Raw genomic sequence first — 18,717 nt, forward strand, 5'->3', positions numbered from 1 at the left:
TAATCTGCCATGGGCCCCTATATACCGCCTCCTCATGCTGCTGCCAAGTCCAGAGTCTCTCATGGGTCCCTGTACGGCCTCCCATTGCTGCTGTCTCCATCGCCACACTCTGCTGCCATGTGCCACTTTCAGGTCTCTTCACACTGCTGGTGTGTTAAATTTTTTGACATAGGGTGCAGGCAGATTACGGGCCTCACATAGCTGCTGCCAGGCCCCTAATCTGCCATGGGCCCCTATATACCGCCTCCTCATGCTGCTGCCAAGTCTAGAGTCTCTCATGGGTCCCTGTACGGCCTCCCATTGCTGCTGTCTCCATCGCCACACTCTGCTGCCATGTGCCACTTTCAGGTCTCTTCACACTGCTGGTGTGTTAAATTTTTTGACATAGGGTGCAGGCAGATTACGGGCCTCACATAGCTGCTGCCAGGCCCCTAATCTGCCATGGGCCCCTATATACCGCCTCCTCATGCTGCTGCCAAGTCCAGAGTCTCTCATGGGTCCCTGTACGGCCTCCCATTGCTGCTGTCTCCATCGCCACACTCTGCTGCCATGTGCCACTTTCAGGTCTCTTCACACTGCTGGTGTGTTAAATTTTTTGACATAGGGTGCTGGCAGATTACGGGCCTCCCATTGCTGCTGCCAGACATGTAATCTGCCATGGGCCCCCGTACCGACTCCTCATGCTGTGACGTTGCAACAAGGTGTAATTCAACCCTACATATGTTAGACCGCCTTTACGAACAGCTAAAGGCCATCACAGATTTCCTGATGTTAAAAGCGGATAAAGGTACTCCCTGTGTAACTTAGATGTCAGCCATTGTCAGCTCATGTGTGACACCTGCGCTTGCTCAGGCCCTTTGAGGAGGCCACGCTATTCGTGAGTCGGCAGGACTATGGGATGAATGAGGTCAAATCGGCCATGGGCCCCCGTACCGCCTGTTCACGCTGATGCTGGTCCCACAGTGTGACCTGGGTCCCTGTACGGCCTCCCATTGCTTCCACTCTGCCATGTGCCACTTTGAAATCTCCTCACACTCCTGCGGTTGTCCATTTTGTCATAGGTTGCTGGCAGATTACAGGCCTTCCATAGGTGCCACCAAGCCCCATATCGGCCATGGGCCCCCGTACCGCCTGGTCACGCTGCTGCTGGGCCCACAGTGTGACCTGGGTCCCTGTACCGCCTCCCATTGCTCCCACTCTGCCATGTGCCACTTTCAGGTCTCCTCACGCTCCTGCTGGTTTCCATTTTGTCATAGGTTGCTGTATGGCCTCCCATTGCTGCTGCCTCCACCGCCACACTGTGGCTCCAAACACTGGTTTTGGCCCCGTGACTGGCCAAAGGAGTGAAGTGTGCAGTGATTCTAAGATCGACGGCACTCATCTGCATGTCATACTGACAGACAGTATTATTTCTCTTCCCCAGCAGACTCCAAGGGCATTTAAATTAAAGGTACAGTGTTCTGCACTAATATTAAGTCTCTCTGAAGCCTAGAAACACCCTTTTTTAAGTTAAATTCACAGCGAATTTATTCGACTCGAATCGAATATTGTCCACGAATTCGCCGAATCAGTCGAATCGAATTTTTCATTTCTTCGCTCATCTCTAACTGACACCAATGATGGGGCACTATTCCTCCTACTGACACCAATGATGGGGCACTATACCTCCCACTGATACCAATGATGGGGCACTATTCCTCCTAATGACACCAATGACTGGGCACTATGCCTCCCACTGATACCAATGATGGGGCACTATTCCTCCCACTGACACCAATGATGGGGCACTATTCCTCCCACTGACACCAATGATGGGGCACTATTCCTCCCACTGATACCAATGATAGGGCACTATTCCCCCCACTGACACCAATGATGGGGCACCATTCCACCCACTAATACCAATGATGGGACACTATTCCCCCCCACTGACACCAACGATGGGGCACTATACCTCCCACTGATACCAATGATGGGGGACTATTCCTCCCAATAAAACCAATGATGGGGCACTATTCCTCCTACTGACACCAATGATGGGGGACTCTTCCTCCCAATAATACCAAGGATGGGGCACTATTCCTCCCACCAATACCAATGATGGGACACCATTCCTCCCACTGACACCAATGATGGGGCAATATTCCTCCCACTAATACCAATGATGGGGCCATTGGTTGTAGTAAACACCCTTAGAAGTAGGGGACATGTCTTCTCTCGGTCTACCGGCTTCTTTCTTGATCTCCTCCTGCGTCACCCGGGACTCCACCGCCATCTTCTCCAGTTTCCAAACTACACAGAGGCCACCCCATTCAGGAACCTGTCCACACCGACCCGCTTCGGGCGGCTTTCCTCTATGACTGCACTACCTAGGAATGATGAAAAGGACCCCAGGGGCCCTTCAAAGTTTCTTGCTCTGGATCCCTGAAGGTTCTAGTTATGCCTCTGTTTTATAGCTTTACAAGTGGTCGCTCTGCCGAAAATCCAGTGAGCGCCTAACTTCCCGCTTGGGCTGACAGCACAGCGCCTCTGCTGCATTGAAATCCCAGCCCCGCCTGCATAGACTACAGAACTGCACCTATTCCTCGCCGCTCTTTGTACCTCTCTAATGCATAGACACTGCCCGGGCTCCGAAGAGCCTGCCAATTTACAGCATGTAGAGAAAGGGCTCTTGGGAGACGTAGTTCTGGGGGCACCCCTTCGTCAGAGGATTAAGTGAGGTTTTGAACATTTTGAGTTCCTCTTGAATTACTGCCATATATATTTGATACTCTCACAGACCCCCCCCCCCCCCCACCTTATGACCTCGTTACATATACAATAGATAAAGAAGGAAGGAAGAGTAGAGTACCTTCTGGGAAGGAGAGACAGGAGAAGAAGAAGGAGATTCAGCAAAGGGTTCAGTCACCCCTACATCCAGCGAGCTCTGAATTCAACACAAAATCACATTATTCACCTTATAACACACAAGAAAAATACTTGTCTCAATGGGGGGGGGTTTACTAAAACCAGCCCACTCAGAATCCGGTGCAGCTGTGCTTGGTAGCCAATCGGCTTCTAACTTCAGATTGTTAAGTTTTGACAATAAAACCTGGAAGCTGATTGGTTTCTCTGGAGTACTGCACCAGATTTTGCACCCTTCGATTTCAGTAAATCTCCCCCCAATGTGTCAGCTTAGAGTAATTTTATTATTTCTCTAAATTAACTTAAAAGGATCTACCGTATGTAAAAAAAAACAAAAAAAAATTAGCTGTGCAGATGTCCTTCGCATTCGCACAAGCCGTATTTTTTGTCATATGATTATCTCCTCTATTCAGCAGCTCCATCTAGTGGTCATAATGGGGTATTGTATATTTCAGGAAAATACTGCATTATGGTCACTAGATGGCGCTGATGGTCACATGAGATATTACAAACAATATGGTCATCATTCATGGTGCCCGTGCTTAAGGCATCCACACAGTGAATTCATTGATACATAGACCCCCCCCATGTGGATATAGTCAAAATGTTTTGTTTTGGTTCAAGTAAGGAAGAGGTGAAGGCTTAGTCCACCTTTGGGAATAAAACTAGTAAGTGATCTTCATGATTATTGTGCATTTCCTACATTGAAGCCTGCAGAGCTTTGCATCCGAGATCAGTGCGTTGGGGGTGCAATGAAGAGGTTCCTTCAATGCCTTCCCCAGCCTCAGATCTGTATGGAGGTGGCAGACAGGATGTGTAGCATATCAATGGAAACAATCCCAGACCTGAATGGTGGAGCCACGCACACAGAAGGAAGAAGGAGGGGCTGGTTTGGGGGTGGGTGGGGGGATTGGGGAACATGACCATGCTTCATGTTACCCTATATGAGGGTGTAACATGAAATATGGTCTAAATGTGGATGAAACCTTTGAAAGTCCTACTAGGTTCTTTTTTGCTGTCCATGTTTTGCTGTGGAGACATTCCTTCACTTCCTGTCCTTAAGATGCAAAAGGAAACGGAAGGAGAGCTTAATAGAGTAAGGGACATTTCCATCTAAGATAGTTGCCTCTACAGCATTTGGAAGGTTTACCCTAGTGACAACTCTAAAATTTGGCATTTCCCCTCACCTACTCGGGATGATTTACTAAGAGAGTTGAGAATCTTCTACCACAGAGTAGAGTGAGTAGACCAGCCTCTGAGGAAATTTAACTAAGGTTCATACCATTTTAATGGTGGGGGTGGGTAGGTGGGTTGTCAATGGAACATCTGTCCCCATGGGAAGGTTTACTCTTGTGACAAATCTAGATTTTGGGATTTCCCCACAACTATGGGGGCAAATTTACTGAAGGAGTTGAGAACTTTCTAGCACAGAGTAGAATGAGTAGACTAGCCCCCGCAGAACTGTAGCAAGGAGAATACCATTTTAGTTGTTTGCCACCGGAACATCTGTTCCCATTGGAAGGTTTACTGTTGTGGCAAATCTAGATTTTGGGCCTTCCCACACCTACTTGGGCAAATTTACTAAAGAAGTTGAGAACTTTTTAGCACAGAAAAGAATGAGTAGACCAGCCCCCCGCAGAACTATGGCAAGGAGAATACCATTTTAGTTGTTTGTCACTGGAATATCTGTCCCCATTGGAAGGTTTACCCTTGTGACAACTCTAGATTTTGGGATTTCCCCACAACTACTTTGGCGAATTAACTAAAGGAGTTGAGAACTTTCTAGCACAGAGTAGAATGAGTAGACTAGCTCCTGCAGAACTGTAGCAAGGAGAATACCAATTTAATTGTTTGTCACTGGAACATCTATCCCCACTGGAAGGTTTACTCTTGTGACAACTCTAAAGTTTGGGATTTCCCTTCACCTTGGGCTGATTTACTAAAGGTTTTGAGAACCTTCTACCAAAGAGAATCAGTAGATCAACCCCTAAGTAAGGATCATACCATTTTGGTGGTGTAGGTGGATGGGTGGTTTGTAAGTGGAATATCTGTCCCCATTAGAAGGTTAACCCTTGTGACAACTATAAAGTTTTGGATTTCCCCTCTCTTACGTGGGCTGATTTACTGAGGGTCATACCATTTTGGTGGTGGTCTATTAATTATGTCACAGTAAGTGCCTCTTTCCAATATTGTGAAAAATGGTTCTGAATGAAGAGTAGAATTTGTGTGTTCTAAAAGGTTTACCTTTGTGACAACTCTAAAGTTCCAGATTTACCCTCAATTACTGAGGATGATTAACTAAAAGAAATGATAATCTTCTGCCAGAGAGTAGAATGAGTAGACCAGTCCCCATAGAATTAAAGCAAGGAGCATACCATTTTAGTTTGTCACTGGAACATCTATCCCTACTAGAAGGTTTACGCTTGTGACAACTCTAAAGTTTGGGATTTCTCTTCACCTAATTGGGCTGGTTTACTAAAGGTTTTGAGAACCTTCTACCAAAGAGAATTAGTAGACAAACCCCTGAGGGACTTTAAGTAAGGGTCATACCATTTTGGTGGTGGGGGTGGGTAGGTGGTTTGTCACTGAAATTTCTGTCCCCATTAGAAGGTTTACCTTTGTGACAACTCTGAAGTTCCAGATTTCCCCTCACCTACTTGGGCAGATTTACTAAGGGTCATACCATTTTGGTGGTGGTGGGGTCTACTAATTATTTCACAGTAAGTGCCTCTTTCCAATAATGTGAAAAATGGTTCCGAATGAAGAGTAGAATTTTTGTATTCTAAGAGGTTTACCTTTGTGACAACTCTAAAGTTCCAGATTTTTCCTCACTTACTTAGGACAATTAACTAAAAGAATTGAGAATCTTCTGACAGAGAGTAGAATGAGTACACCAGTCCCCATGGACTTAAAGCAAGGAGCATACAATTTTAGTTTTCGGTCACCGGAACATCTATCCCCACTGGAAGGTTTACGCTTGTGACAACTCTAAAGTTTGGGATTTCCCTTCACCTACTTGGGCTGATTTATTAAAGGTTTTGAGAACCTTCTACCAAAGAGAATCAGTAGACCAACCCCTGAGGGACTTAAAGTAAGGGTCATACCATTTTGGTGGTGGGGGTGGGTGGGTGGTTTGTCAGTGGAATATCTGTCCCCATTAGAAGGTTTACCCTTGTGACAACTCTAAAGTTTCGGATTTCCCCTCACCTACTTGGGCTGATTTACTAAGGGTCATACCATTTTGGTGGTGGTGGGGTCTACTAATTATTTCACAGTAAGTGCCTCTTTCCAATAATGTGAAAAATGGTTCCGAATGAAGAGTAGAATTTGTGTGTTCTAAAAGGTTTACCCTTGTGGCAACTCTAAAGTTTGGGATTTCCCTTCACCTACTTCGGCTGCTTTACTAAAGGTTTTGAGAACCTTCTACCAAAGAGAATCAGTAGTCCAACCCCTGAGGGACTTAAAGTAAGGGTCATACCATTTTGGTGGTGGAGGTGGGTGGGTGGTTTGTCAGTGAAATATCTGTCCCCATTAGAAACTCTGAAGTTTCGGATTTCCCCTCACCTACTTGGGCTGATTTACTAAAGGTTTTGAGAACCTTCTACCAAAGAGAATCAGTAGACCAACCCCTGAGGGACTTAAAGTAAGGGTCATACCATTTTGGTGGTGGAGGTGGGTGGGTGGTTTGTCAGTGAAATATCTGTCCCCATTAGAAACTCTGAAGTTTCGGATTTCCCCTCACCTACTTGGGCTGATTTACTAAAGGTTTTGAGAACCTTCTACCAAAGAGAATCAGTAGACCAACCCCTGAGGGACTTTAAGTAAGGGTCATACCATTTTGGTGGTGGAGGTGGGTGGGTGGTTTGTCAGTGGAACATCTGTCCCCATTAGAAGGTTTACCCTTGTGACAACTCTAAAGTTACGGATTTCCCCTCACCGACTTGGGCTGATTTACTAAGGGTCATACCATTTTGGTGGTGGTGGGGTCTACTAATTATTTCACAGTAAGTGCCTCTTTCCAATAATGTGAAAAATGGTTCCGAATGAAGAGTAGAATTTGTGTGTTCTAAAAGGTTTACCCTTGTGACAACTCTAAAGTTTGGGTTTTCCCTTCACCTACTTCGGCTGCTTTACTAAAGGTTTTGAGAACCTTCTACCAAAGAGAATCAGTAGTCCAACCCCTGAGGGACTTAAAGTAAGGGTCATACCATTTTGGTGGTGGAGGTGGGTGGGTGGTTTGTCAGTGAAATATCTGTCCCCATTAGAAACTCTGAAGTTTCGGATTTCCCCTCACCTACTTGGGCTGATTTACTAAAGGTTTTGAGAACCTTCTACCAAAGAGAATCAGTAGACCAACCCCTGAGGGACTTAAAGTAAGGGTCATACCATTTTGGTGGTGGAGGTGGGTGGGTGGTTTGTCAGTGAAATATCTGTCCCCATTAGAAGGTTTACCCTTGTGACAACTCTAACGTTTTGGATTTCCCCTCACCTACTTGGGCTGATTTACTAAGGGTCATACCACTTTTGTGGTGGTGATGAAGAGTAGAACTTTTGTTTTCTAAAAGTTTTATGTAATGGCCGTCGTCATTTTTTAAGCCAGTAATTGTCATGTGTTGCGGCTGATTTCTGCTGCTTACCAGCTCTGAGGATCTCGTTCTACTTTTGTGATCGCTCATATAAAGGCAGACAAGGACTTCTGCCACAGCTCCTACTCGGCTGGACACGTTCCCTACCGTCGCCTATTTGGCAGAAAGAACACAGAGGAACAGAGGAAAAGATAACAGACTTAATAGATTGTTGCAGCAAGAAAAGAAATGTCTCAGATTAGTTATAGAATATTAATATAGAAGCTACAGAAGGTTAATGAAAGCCAAGCTATCTCTGAAAACAGCACAAAAAAGGAGACGTCTGTGGCAACCGGGTCATCAAGAGACCAACTGAAGCTGTTTCAAGATAAAATTCAGCTGGAAGGAAAGATAATTCTGAAAATATAGTCATATAAAGATGAATGAATGTTTCTAATTAGCCCCAAAATATTACATTGTATTCTCACAGCAAAACCTTTATTTTAGGCTGGATGTTAACCCCTAGACGCCGAGCGCACCCAAATAGGTGGTCTCTCGGCATCTGGGCCTTGGCCGCATATGTGCGTATCATTTGAAAATACATGTGCTGAGAGCGTGTGCCCTGCATATTTGTCCGTGTCTCACGGAAAGGTCCCGATCTCCCCTTGCGATTGGGACCTTTTCCGATCATGTGACTGCCGTGACAGCGAATCACGGCGGTCACATGACCCTAAAACCCTGCCCCGCCTCCTAGCTTCTGAAACTCTTAAAGGGCCGGGAGGTGACCGCGCAAAGGGGTTAATAAAGGTGACTCTGAAATAACAGAGAGAGCACTAGATAGTCGTTCTAAGAGTCCATAATCTTTTATTGTTTATAAATTTGAGACAAGAGGAAGATAAAAAAAAACCCAACGCATTTCGAGGACCAACCAACCCCCCTTCATCAAGGCTTGAATGAGAAATGACAAATCTTCCTGTAGGACATTTTGTACTATGTCAGGGAGGGGGCATTAGTAGCCACAGTGGATGTACGTTTAACATGCTTGGGTTTGTTTGAACAGGAATCCGAATGATGACATGTTCCTGTCCATAAATGGTCAATGATGCCATCCAGGAGACCCCACCCCTTTGATTATATCAGCTGTCATTCATGGGACCTGTCATTCAGAGGGAGTGAAGTGACTGGACAAGATGTGTCGGGGCCCAGCATTTTTTTTTTTCTTCTGGGTGTGTCGGTGGCTTCACATCGCATTGTGATTGATGTGGTCTACATTGCTAGGCGATGGTGATGCACATTGTGGGACATTTTTTTTTTTTTTTTAAGAATGTCCTTTTTCAAAACGGTGTCTGTTTTTTTGTGGGAGGAGGATACGTTCTAGGAGGGGGGATTTGGGGTGATTTGTGCTGGGAGGGGGAATTGGGAGGAAGATTAGTGTTGGGGGGGGGATTTGTGCTGGGAGGAGGGAATTTGTACCAGGAGAGGAAATCATAGGGAGGATTAGTGCCAGGAGAGGAAATTAGGGGGATGATTAGTGCCAGAAGGGGGGATTTGTGCTGGTAGGTGGGAATTTGTGCTAGGAGGGGAAATTGGGGGGGAGGATTAGTGCCCGGGGGGGGATTTGTGCTGGGAGGAGGGAAATTGTGCTAGGAGAGGAGATTGGGGGGAGGATTAGTTCCTGTGGGAGGGGGATTTTGGGGGGAATTTGTGCTAGGATGGGAAATTGGGGGGAGGATTAGTGCCAGGAAGGGGAATTTTGGGGGAATTTGTGCTAGGAGAGGAAATTGGGGGGAGAATTAGTTCCTGTGGGGGGAAGATTTGTGCTGGGAGGAGGGAATTTGTGCTAGGAGAGGAAATTGGGGGGAGAATTAGTGCCAGGAGGGGAATTTGGGTGAATTTGTGCTGGGAGTGGGGGAATTTGTGCTAGGAGGGGAAATTGGGGGGATGGTTAGTGCCAGGAGGGGGGGATTTGTGCTGGGAGTGAGGAATGTGTGCTAAGAGGAAATTGGGGGGAGAATTAGTGCCAGGAGGGGGGATTTGTGCTGAGGGGGGGATTGGTACTAGGAGGGGAAATTGGGGGGAGGGTTAGTGCCAGGAGGGGGATTTTGGGGGGATTTGTGCTGGGAGGGGGGAATTTGTGCTAGGAGGGGAAATTGGGGGGAGGATTAGTGAGGGGGAGATTTGGGGGGATTTGTGCTGGGAGGAAGGAATTTGGGGGGATTTGTGCTGGGAGGAGGGAATTTGGGGGGATTTGTGCTGGGAGTGAAGAATTTGTGCTAGGAGAGGAAATTGGGGGGAGGATTAGTGCCAGGAGGGGGGGGGGGATTTGAACCTCTGATGCAAGCAGTGAGAGGAGTTATGCAATTATTAAAATGCTTTGATGGGTGGATGTCAGTCTGGAGGAGTGGGCGTTCCTAGGCAGGCTCTATTTGCATAGTAACACCCACATGTGATGTTGCACCCTGCTGGGCTCCTCCCACAACCCTGCTCTATCCTTGTGCAGGTGACTGGTTTATCTCAACCCCCTCCTGTAGTTTTCTACAGGCTGCCTATAGTGGGTGGGGCCTGTTGGGTCCCTCCCACAGCCTTGCTCTTTCTCCTTGTGCCCGGTGACTGGTCTTGTCTCCACCCCCTCCTGTATTTTCTACATGCTGCCTATAGTGGGAGGGGCCTGTTGGGTCCCTCCCACAGCCCTGCTCTTTCTCCTTGTGCCCGGTGACTGGTCTTGTCTCCGCCCCCTCCTGTATTTTCTACAGGCTGCCTATAGTGGGTGGGGCCTGCTGGCTCCTCTCTGCACAAGCTATAAACAGCACGGCGATGATGTCACCGCTACTTTTACAAACTAATATCTGGGTTTGCAATGGCATTTGTGTGGATTTATGGAAGTTTATGTGGCCTGAGTTCAGCTTTAATATACGATCAGAGGGCTGTAGCGGAATTCTCTTTATTTTTGGAGATCACACTGGAGTCTTTTTTATAGGACTGTCATGTTGGTGGAACATCCGCGCTCCCCGCATTGATGGCACGCCGTTATATAAAGTGTTTTCTTTTCCCGTCCAGCCCTCGGCACAGCGCTGTCTGGTCATACGGCCTGGCTGAGCATCAAAGGCCCTGCCGGGGCACCCCCTGTGCCTGGAGGGAGCCCCCCCCCACCCCGCCTCTCACATCAGATCGGCTTGTTTTTCTTTTTCTTTCTTTTTTGTGATAATACATTTAAAGGGCGACTCTCAGCCATGGAAGTGAAGAGACTCGCCGTCCCCGCTAGAAACATTGTCCAGGTTGAAGGCTCACTTCACACCTACGCGGTTTCCTGTTGCGTTTTGCAGAAACGCACAGCAGTCCATTTAACACGATTTCCTATGGGACGCGTTCACATCTCCACGTTTTCACCCCGCTGCGTTTTTGGGAAAGGGTCAGTGACTTTTTTTTTTAAACGCAAAAAAGTTTTTGCTTCTATAGACTTCAATGGAGATGCTGCAGAAAAGCATGTAGTGCGTTTTTGATGCATTTTGACGCTTTTTGAGTTTTAATCTGCCCAGTAGTTGGAAAAAAAACTAAAAATGCGTCAAAAACGCATGTGCAACAACGCGAAAGGCAGCGCAAAAAGCACTGCAGAAATGGATCAAACTGGTGTGACCTGGTCTGAGTATTTTGATACATTTTTGTTACATTTCTATCGATTTTTCAGAAAGTTGCATCAAAGAGAAGCTGAATGTTTTCAATGGACCCATTTAAGGGCTTGTTCACACTGATCCTGGTTGATGCCTGAACAAAGATGGTGCCGTCCTCCTGCAAAGACAGGCAGATGAAGGCATTGTCAGGGGGTGCAGGGGGGGGGCGAGAATGCGGGGGAACGTAGTTCCGGCATCTCTAGCACTGAATGCGGTAATGGCAAAGGGGGCTGGGGAGTGCTGGAGGGTCTACTGATGTTGATTTCTGGTGATCTATTGTAGCTGGGGTGTAGTGCTAATGGGGGGGTTGTCTGTTGTTGTTGAGGGATCTATTGTTGCTAGTGGGGGATAAATTGTTGATCTTGGGTTCCTATATTGATGGAAGGATCTACTGTTGGGGGGGGGGTCTATTAATGCTGGCGTGTGGGGTATCTATTGTTCTGGGGTTCTTATATTGTTGGAAGGATCTACTGTTGAGGGGGGGGGGGTCTATGTATGCTGGCTGGTGGGGTATCTATTGTTGTTCTGGGGTTCTTATATTGTTGGAAGGATCTACTGTTGGGGGGATCTATGATGCTGGCTGCTGGGATATCTATTGTTGTCCTTGAGTGCTTATATTGTTGGGGAATCTACTGTTGAGGGGGGTCTATTAATGCTGGCTGCTGGGGTATCTATTGTTGCTCTGGAGTTCTTATGTTGTCAGGGGATCTACTGTTGGGGGGGTCTATTGATGGTGGTTTCTGGGCTGCTGTTGCTCTGGGGTTCTTATATTGTTGGGGAGATCTATTGTTGAGGGGGGTCTATTGATGCTGGCTGCTGGGGGATCTATTGCTGCCCGCAGGGGTCTATTGTTGCTAAGACATATCTATTGTTTTTTGGAGAGAGTTTTTTGTTGCTGGAAAGGACAGTGCTCAGAGGCAGGTCAGGGGTGGAGCCAAGGGACAGTTCTCAGAGGTAGGTCAGAGGCAGAGACAAGGGACAGTTCTCAGAGGTAGGTCAGGGGCGGAGACAATGGACGGTGCTCAGAGGTAGGTCAGTGGGGAGACAAGGGACGGTTCTCAGAGGTAGGTCAGAGGCGGAGACAAGGGACGGTTCTCAGAGGTAGGTCAGAGGCGGAGACAAGGGACGGTTCTCAGAGGTAGGTCAGAGGCGGAGACAAGGGACGGTTCTCAGAGGTAGGTCAGAGGTGGAGACAAGGGATGGTGTTCAGAGGTAACTCAGGGGTGGAGACAAGGGACAGTGCTCGGAGGTAGGTCAGGGGCGGAGACAAGGGACAGTGCTAAGAGGTAGGTCAGGAGTGGAGACAAGGGACAGTGCTCGGAAGTACGTCAGGGTTCTCAGAGGTAGGTCAGAGGCGGAGACATGGGACAGTGCTCAGGGGTAGGTCAGGGGTGGAGACAAGGGACAGTGCTCAGAGGTAGGTCAGAGGCGGAGACAAGGAACAGTGCTCAGAGGTAGGTCAGAGGCGGAGACAAGGAACAGTGCTCAGAGGTAGGTCAGAGGCGGAGACAAGGAACAGTGCTCAGAGGTAGGTCAGAGGCGGAGACAAGGAATAGTGCTCAGAGGTAGGTCAGAGGCGGAGACAAGGGACAGTGCTCAGAGGTAGGTCAGGGGCGAAGACAAGGGATGGTGTTCAGAGGTAACTCAGGGGTGGAGACAAGGGATGGTGCTCAGGGGTAGGTCAGGGGCGAAGACAAGGGATGGTGTTCAGAGGTAACTCAGGGGTGGAGACAAGGGATGGTGCTCAGGGGTAGGTCAGGGGCGGAGACAAGGGACAGTGCTCAGAGGTAGGTCACAGGCGGAGACAAGGGACGGTGCTCACAGATAGGTCAGGGGTGGAGACAAAGGGTGACTCAGGTGAGATTGCAATACCTGCACCCATTTTTTGAGAAAAAAAGTCCCTGATTGCACGGATTCATTACTGGGCGTGAAGAAATAAATCCTGGGCGGGTTTTTATAGGCAATGTCCGGGTGCAGAGAGGAGGAACTGATAGAAAGTGACTGAAGTTTCTAAATGTCCTCAGTGAGAGATTTCCATATCTGATTGGTTCAGGAAGTGCAGCAGGCAGTTGGAGGAAGGTCACGTTTCCTGATTCAACAGTCAGATATCTACCAGTCTATGTAAACTGTACAGAGAACCCGCGATGATATCGACTCAGCAACATTCTACTGCACTCTATACAACATACAGAAATACTAAGAATAAATCTAACACTAAATATAAATAAAAATAAATATAACACGTAATATAATTATAAATAAAAATAAATAAAATATACATCTATATATACACATCGAAATAAATATATATAAAATATACATCTAAATAAATATAAATATATATATATATAAATAAACATCAAAATAAATATATATATAAAAATATACATCTAAATTTATTTATTTATTTTATCGAGTTTATATAGCGCCAAAGGGTTTGCTCAGCGCTGTACAATAGAGGGGGGGACAATACATGAAACAGTACAGTAACAACAAACAGCACACGAGGGGTTAGAGGGCCCTACTCTTTCGAGCTTACAATCTAGGAGGGAGGGGGTAGAGGTACAGGAGGAAATGGCTGTGGGGGATGGAGTGGTAGGAGGAGGGAAGGGCAGCGGCTGTTAGGTGAGGGTGGGGTAGGCTTCCCTGAAGAGATGGGTTTTCAGGGAGCGCCTGAAGGTGAGGAGGGAAGGTGACAGTCTGATGGATTGGGGTAGTGAGTTCCAGAGGATGGGGGAGGACCTGGAGAAGTCTTGCAGTCGTGCGTGGGAGGAGGAGACCAGGGAGCAAGATAGAAGGAGGTCCTGTGAAGAGCAAAGGGTGCGGGTAGGGTGGTACCGGGGAATCAGGTTGGTGAGGTAGTCAGGGGCAGTGTTGTGAATGGCCTTATAGGTCAGAGTGAGCAGTTTGAATTTAATGCGTTGGGCAATGGGGAGCCAGTGGAGGGATTGGCAGAGGGGGGTGGGAGAGGTGGAGCGGTTGGTGAGGTGGATGAGTCTGGCCGCTGAGTTCAGGATGGTCTGAAGCGGGGATAGCCTGCACTGGGGTAGGCCGTTGAGGAGGGAGTTGCAGTAGTCAAGGCGTGAGATAATCAGGGAGTGTACGAGTAGTTTAGTGGTGTCTGGGGTGAGGAAGGAGCGTATCTTGGCGATGTTCCGGAGGTGGAGTCTGCATGTGTTTGTAAGTGATTTGACATGAGGTTGAAAGGAGAGGTTTGAGTCCAGAATGACGCCAAGGACTTTGGCTTGCGGGGCGGGATTGATGGTGGTGTTGTTGGTAGTGATGGAAAGGATGGGGGGGGGCGCGGGCAGGGGGAAAGACGAGGAGTTTGGTTTTGGAGAGATTGAGCTTGAGGAAATGGAGCGACATCCAGTCAGAGATGTCGTTTAGGAGGTGAGTGATGCGGGCGGAGAATGTGGGGGTGAGGTGAGGGGTATAGAGGTAGATTTGAGTATCATCAGCGTAGAGGTGGTAATTGAAGCCGTGGGAGTGTATGAGTTTGCCAAGGGAGGAGGTGTAGATGGAGAAGAGAAGGGGTCCAAGGACAGAGCCCTGGGGGACCCCAACAGAGAGGGGGAGGGAAGGGGAGGTGGCACCGTTGTAGGAAACGCTGAAGGAGCGTTGGGATAGATAGGACGAGAACCAAGAGAGAGCGGTGTCTCTAAATAAAATTAAAAAATTAAATAAATATAAATATATATAAAAAATTTACATCTAAATAAATATACATGGAAACAAATATATATAAAAATATACATCTAAATATAAATAACAATATACATCTAAATATATATAAAAATATACATCAAAATATATATAAAAATATACATCAAAATAAATATATATAAAAATATACATCAAAATAAATATATATAAAAATATACATCAAAATAAATATAAATGTATATAAAAAATATACATCTAAATAAATATAAATATATATAAAAAATATACATTTAAATAAATATAAATATATATAAAAAATACACATTGAAATAAATATATATAAAAAATATACATCTAAATAAATATATATAAAAAATATACATTGAAATAAATATATATAAAAATATACATCAAAATAAAAATATACATCTAAGGCCTCATGCACACGGAGGAGCTCAAAAAAAGTTTTTTGAGCTATAGGAGTTTTCACAATCAAACACACAGTAAAAAGCCACGTTTTTGCATGTGCTTTCCCTCATCTGGCATCTCATGCATTTTATTGGCCAAAATCCTGCATTAATATACGCTAATACGTGGGGGAGTTCACTTTTTAGCGGGTTTTTTTTTATGCCCAAAACCTCCTTTTCTTCTGGAAACAAAAATGGAATGGATGAAAAACAGATGTAAACATTTTTGCAGCTGTTTTTGCATTGGTAAAGGATGTAAAAAAACAGATGTAAACTGATGAAAAATGGATGTGAACTGATCTGTTTTTTCTTTGAAAAAACGTGACTGAGCTGATGAAAAAAACGGAACGCCCGCGTGAAAGGACCCATAGTTTGCATGGACACACACAGGCTAACACTGAGGGGAGTTTACGGGCTGAGAAAAATAAAAGCTCAAAACAGTTTAAACGGCTGAAGGAGCAGCTTCTTAGAGCTGCAGTGTGCTTGAAGAGTAACACTAAATATAAATATCTAACACTTAAGTATAACTAACTCTAAAATATAAATAAAAAAACAATAAACAGAATTATAAATAAAAGTCTAACACTAAATATAACTAAATCTAGCACTACATCTAAAAAAATAAATAAATAAAAATATAAATCTAACACTAAATATAAATACAAATAAATATAAAAAGTAACAAATAAAAATATAAATCTAACACTTAAGTATAACTCTAACACTAAATATAAATAAAAAAAACAATAAATAGAATTATAAATAAAATAAAAAAAGTCTAACACTAAATATAACGAAATCTAGCACTACATCTAAAAAACCCAAAAAATTTAATAATAAATAAAAATATAAATCTAACACTAAAAATAAATATAAATAAAAAAAACATATAATTATAAATAAAAAAAATATATATAAATATATATAAAAATATATATTTAACACTAAATATAAATAAAAATAAATATAACAAGTAATATAATTATAAATAAAATATAAATCTAACACTAAATATTATTTTAAAAAATAAATATAATGGTAAATAAAATATAAGTATAAATAAACTAAATCTAACACTAAATATAAATCTAACACAAAATATAACTACATAAAACACAAAATGTAAAGATAAATAAATCTAACACTAAATATAATTAAATATAACCAGTAAGGGGCAGGGGTAAGGCCAATAAAAACGTAAGAGAAAATTAAGAAAGATTTGAAGCTTATGAGAAGCGAACATATTTGAGCTTTAGAGGAGCAAACATTCCGACCCACAACTGTCTGATGGTCTGTAAAATGTTGGGAGGGAGCAGGAAGGGTTAGATGTTCTCACGGCTGGTGTCACACAGTCCAGAAGAGCCAGGCTGTGTTAGACGTGCAGATCTGGCCATGCACATTAGACGAAGCTACACATATATTCATGACATCATAATCAGTGGGGTACCTGGCCCGGGTCGGGGAAAAACAACTTGCGCCTAATTGGAGCCTCCTCATTGGCTGCTCTCTGCATTGAAGAGAACTTCAGTCAAAAAAAAAAAAAAAAACCTTTACAGCAGGATATACTATCTGTAGAATGTTACTATTCTGTATCTGTTCTCAAAGTGTTCCCTGAGCTATGTAACCATTGTACCCTGAAGAGTGCGACACCTTACCCTGCCTTTATTTCCATGGGGTCACCAATATGCCTCGCCCACCTACACAAGCCTGGATTCTGTGTATTGCCCGAACCATTCGCCGTCTTTCTCCAGTGCCTGAAATCCAACTGTCTGAGGTCATTAAGCTTTACTCTATGACCTCAGATAACCCAAGATCTATCTATCTATCCATATCTCTCCATCCATCTATCCATCCATCCATCTCTATCTCTCTCTCTATCTATCTATCAATCAATCAATCTCTCTATCTATCTCTCTATCTATATCTCTCCATATCTATCTATCAATCAATCAATATCTCTATCTATATCTCTCCGTCTGTCTATCTATATCTATCAATCAATCAATATCTCTATCTATATCTCTCTGTCTGTCTCTCTGTCTGTCTATCTATATCTATCAATCAATCAATATCTCTATCTATATCTCTCTGTCTGTCTCTCTGTCTGTCTATCTATATCTATCAATCAATCAATATCTCTATCTCTCTGTCTGTCTCTCTGTCTGTCTATCTATATCTATCAATCAATCAATATCTCTATCTATATCTCTCTGTCTGTCTATCTATATCTATCAATCAATCAATCAATCAATCAATAAATATCTCTATCTATATCTCTCTGTCTGTCTATCTATATCTATCAATCAATCCATATCCATCCATCCATATCCATCCATATCCATCCATCCATCCATATATCCATCCATCCATATATCCATCCATCCATCTATCCATATCTATCTATCTATCCATCCATCCATCTATCCTTTGATATTTTCTCTTTTTATCTCTCTGCTGATATATGTCTCCTGGGTTTTCAAGACAGATGAACAGATACATACAGACAGACAAGCAGACAGATAAACAACTGCCAAAGGGTATTTGTGTTCTTCTGAATACAATGTGGAATTTGTGTGAAGATATTTCCCTTACATAACAAACACATATTATCTCTGGGAGAATCTTCCTCCACTGATGTCTTTAGGTAAGGAGCAGCACAAGGCAACTCCAAAGGGCTTTAATTATTGCCAGTAAAATAGAAAAATAGAACTATAAAAAAAAGGTAAAATAATTTATTTAAAGCCTTACTCCAAAAACATTTTAAATGGAAAGAATTGGGAAGAGTTACATTTTTTATCAGTGTTTTTTGTTTTCTATGACCCCACTGGAGAGATTTTACATCCCTGTGACGCCATTATATTGGGGGAGCATCTAGGAGAGGAAGACAAAAGTGGAAACATTGTCAGAAGTTCAAACCTTTCCCTGAAAGCTCCTGGAATGAACATTTCACCCATAAATGGGCTTAATTGTAGAGGAGGACTTATATTGCATGTCCGGAATAGTACATTTTCATTTGCATTGGGGTTTATAGAGCACCACTGGCTTCTTTTTTTTGTGTTTATAGGAACGAATTTTAATTACCAAGGTGGACAGTAACACCCAAAAGTGCAAGGTGGATGAGAACACCCAAAACTACATGGTAGGTAGGAACTCCCAAAATTGCAAGGTAGGTTAGAACACCCCAAACTACAAGCTGGACAGTTATACCCAAAACTATAAGATGGAAAGGAACACTCAAAACTACAAGGTTGGTGAGAACACCCAAAACCACAAGGTGGGCAGGAACACCAGAAACTAAAAGGTGGGTGAGAACGCCCAAAACTACAAAGTGGGTAAGAACACCTAAAATTACAAGGTGGTTAGAAACTCTAAAAACTACCAGGTGGATGAGAACACCCAAAAAGTACAAGATGGGTAGGGACACCCAAAAATAAAATTTGGATGGGT

The 18,717-nt window shown here is 44.2% G+C and overlaps 1 long non-coding RNA gene across 1 annotated transcript; it reads right to left on the bottom strand.

The window, feature by feature from the left end:
- Positions 1-2,847: 2,847 nt before the first annotated feature.
- Positions 2,848-16,815, bottom strand: LOC149428195 (uncharacterized). Its single transcript, XR_016310844.1, has 3 exons — positions 16,718-16,815; positions 7,542-7,643; positions 2,848-2,926 (listed from the first exon to the last, which is right to left on the bottom strand). It is a non-coding gene; the product is annotated as an uncharacterized LOC149428195 (long non-coding RNA).
- Positions 16,816-18,717: the final 1,902 nt, after the last annotated feature.

This window comes from Staurois parvus, unplaced genomic scaffold, assembly GCF_062004578.1.
Source record: "Staurois parvus isolate SC_StPar_1 unplaced genomic scaffold, SC_StPar_1.0 ptg003418l, whole genome shotgun sequence".
Taxonomy (NCBI): domain Eukaryota; kingdom Metazoa; phylum Chordata; class Amphibia; order Anura; family Ranidae; genus Staurois; species Staurois parvus.